The following is a 3,551-nucleotide window of genomic DNA, read 5'->3' on the forward strand; positions in this document are numbered from 1 at the left end:
TTTACAGTTTTTTGTCTTCTTCAGGATAGAGGATGTAGGGCTTTTTTTCAACTTCTGCAAATATATTTCATATATTTTTGCTAGATATGTTCTTACATATATAGGTTCTCTGGATTGTTGTTGTTACAAAATGTATATAGGTTCTCTGGATTGTTGTTGTTATAAAATGTATATATGTTCTATGGATTGTTGTTGTTACAAATATTCTTACAATGTAAAAATGTTCTGCATTCCTGTTGCTGTTCTTCTGAAAATAAACAATATTCCTTTTTCACACTGCAGTTCTCTTTGCATTACGGGCACAGGCACCATTTGCAAATTTGTGGTTTCCACTTGCTCCAGGTTCCCAGGGCTGGGGGTGCCTGGGGGAGCTGGCACAGCCACCCCAGGAGTGGGGGTACCTGTGCACAGAGGGGTCCCACTGAGAGAGGTCACCCTGTCCTTGCAGTTTCTCTGGACACACTTGGTAGCTGTAGGGGCAAATCCCAGCGTGCCCTGTCCCATGGGATCCCATGGTGGAGCAGGGCTGAGCCTGCCTGGGCCTGCAGAGCCTCAGCCATGAGTGATACTGGGGGATACTGGGACAAACTGGGGACAATGGGGACACTGGGGACATTGCGGAGAAGGCTGGGGACACTGGGGCACCCTGTGGATGACATTGGGGGGGAACTGGGAATGAACTCAGGTGTACTGGGAGGGACTGGGCCGTACTGGGAAGGATTGGAGGGGCACTGGGGTTGTAATTGGGTTCCACTTGGGATGAACTGGGCTGTACTGGGGTTGTACTGGTCTGTACTGGGGATGAACTGGGTTGTACTGGGAGTGACTGGACAGGTTTAATGGGCTGTTCCCACCTCCAGCACCTCCCATTTGCCGATGCCCCGCCCATCACTGCCCGCAGCCAATTAACGCTGGAGACCGGAGACTTGGAGGCGGTGCCTAGGGTCAGCGCCATCTTTTCTTTTTGCCTACAACTCCCATCACGCCCCGCGGCCAGATTGAGCCCCATTGGAGGCGGGACTACAATGCCCGTCATGCCCTGCCCTCCACAGAACCCCGGGATCCGCCCCCATCTGTCCCATAAGTGTCCCCCAGACCCTCCAGGATCCCTCAGTGCCCCCTCAGCGCCCATTAGGGAGCCCCCAAAAGCGTTCCCGGATCCCCTGAGTCCTCCCAACTCCACAGATGCCCGGAACAGCCACTTCTGGGAATTCATCTCCTCTCATCCCCCGCAGCCCCAGAGCCCCTCAGAACACAGTCCCGCGCCTAAAACTCCTGCCGTGCCCCGCGCCCTAAAGAGCCCGGGTAGAGCTTCCTGATCTCCCTGCAAGGGCTCCTTTGAAATACAAAGCGGTGTTTCGTGTCTGGCACAGAAAGGAAATGTGTGTATTTGTTGCGATTTGTGGGGACACCAACCATGGGACGACTGCAAATTCTAATAATAACTGAGGTAAGTAAAGCAGTAGAGTTCAATGGCCAGGACAGTCACACAGGACTCCTTTTGGCAGGAGCTGCACCTGCTGTGCAGGCTGTGCCACAGCCAGCAGATTGCCCCCCATGTGCTCCACGCCCCAGCAAGGACCCTCCTCATTTCTCAGGTTCATGGCATCATGAGGAGACGTGGTTTTCCCAGGGCCTCTGTGGTTAGTGCTGTGAAATACCAAACACTGCTCACAGCTCCAATTGCAATTGTCCCTCTTCCCACAAAAGCACAAGGCTCTATCCTCAGCCTTTGCAGGCACTTTCACTTCCCCACCGGTCACCACATCTAGGAAAATCTGACAGACTGGGAGAACTCCAGGAAGCGGCAGGAACCTGAGTCAGAGGAGCTTTAGTTTGGATATCAGGGAAAGGTTTTTCACCCAGAGGGTGCTTGGGCACTGGAACAGGTTCCCCTGGGCAGTGGTCACAGCACCAAGCCTGACAGGGTTGAAGAAGCATTTGGACAACAATCTCAGGCACTTGGTGTGACCCTTGGGCTGTTCTGTGCAAGGCCAGGAGCTGGACTCAATGGTCCTGATGGGCCCCTTCACACACCCCATATTCTACAGTTCTGTGATTCTGAGAACTAATGGGCTGCAGGAGGGCAGAAATAGGTGACAAGAAGAAAGAAATGAGGTTGGTTGGAGAATCAAGTCCCTGAGTCCACACAAGATGCAGGATACAGGACCCTTCCCTCCCACCATTCCCATTCTCTGTCTCATCCCATCTCCCTCCCACACTAGAAGGTGAAGAATATCACTAAAAGAAGAAAAACCTACTTGACTCCCATGTCCATGAGGGCACTCATTGCTCGTGCAGGAGTCACATTCTCCACCATGAGCCCCAGGCTCTGACTGGCTGCTTTCTGAACAAATTCTGGGGAGTTGGACACCATCTGGAGAAGGACCCGAGCAACCTCATCCACCTCAGAGTCCATGTCCTTCTTCAAACTCACAAAGAGCTCTCCCAGAGTGACGATTGCAGAGTGGGACACCTTGGAACGGAGGTTGGTCACCTGGGGAAGTCATGAGGGAAAACATAAGAACCTGGAAAAGAAAACCAGTTGCCTTCAACAGAAGTCCCAGGAAATGACAACACGTCCCACTGTGTCCAGAGGAACATAAAAGTACAAGAAGAGCAGGACAGTGCAAGCACAGAAAGGCACTTATTCTGGCACCAATTTCTGGCCTCAGACCTGCTTACTGCAGGAATAAAAAAAAAAAATTTCACTAAAGCATTCTACTTAACCCTTCTAAAATGTCCACAGCTTTGATTTTAGGCCCTTTTTCTAGAAAATTAAAGCAAGAGCTGCTTTCAAATCATAAAGGCTCAAGTTCCTGTTCAAAAAAGCAACACCAACAATTGAAGCACTCAGCCAGGAAACAGAAAACACAGGCTCAGGTCTACAGACTAATTTCAGTGTTGAATTACAGCTTGGGCAGAGATAGGGACTGTGGCAAATAATGTCATTAGTGTCTCAGTTTGTGCATTTGCACATTGCATCATCAAGGCACCACACTGACAGATGGGTGTCAGATACCTGACCTGCCAGTAAATACAGCTACATGTACCCACAGATCCTACAGACAGCTGACAGACATTAGAAATAGGAGGTCTAAAACCAGAAATGAAGGCAGTCCCTGAGCACACATGGAGATGGACAAGCACATACCTACTCTACACACCGTGTATGAAGTATGGGGGACAATTCAGAGCAATGTTCTCACCTCCCTGCTAACTGCCAAGCAAATCTCATGAAGTCTACAAAGCAGGACCTCTGAATGGGACCCAGCCAGGTGGTTGATGCTGAAGAGTCCCTTCTCCTTCAGCTCCCTGAAAGGCAGAAGATTGATTTTTCTCTCCACCAAGGCAGCACCCTCAGCAATTACCAGGCTGGCAGCTCAGTCGAACAATGGGAGGTGCTTTTCAAGGAGTACTTAATGAAATCATGGAACACATTGACCCAGGATGCTGTGGCTGTCAAAAGCATACACAAACCCAAGAGGGAAAGAGAAGGGTTTCAGTGGTCATTTAAGAAGACAGCCTTCCTGAAATCTCTGGCACATGAG

Source organism: Fringilla coelebs (assembly GCF_963513975.1).
Source record: "Fringilla coelebs genome assembly, contig: SCAFFOLD_30, whole genome shotgun sequence".
Lineage (NCBI taxonomy): Eukaryota > Metazoa > Chordata > Aves > Passeriformes > Fringillidae > Fringilla > Fringilla coelebs.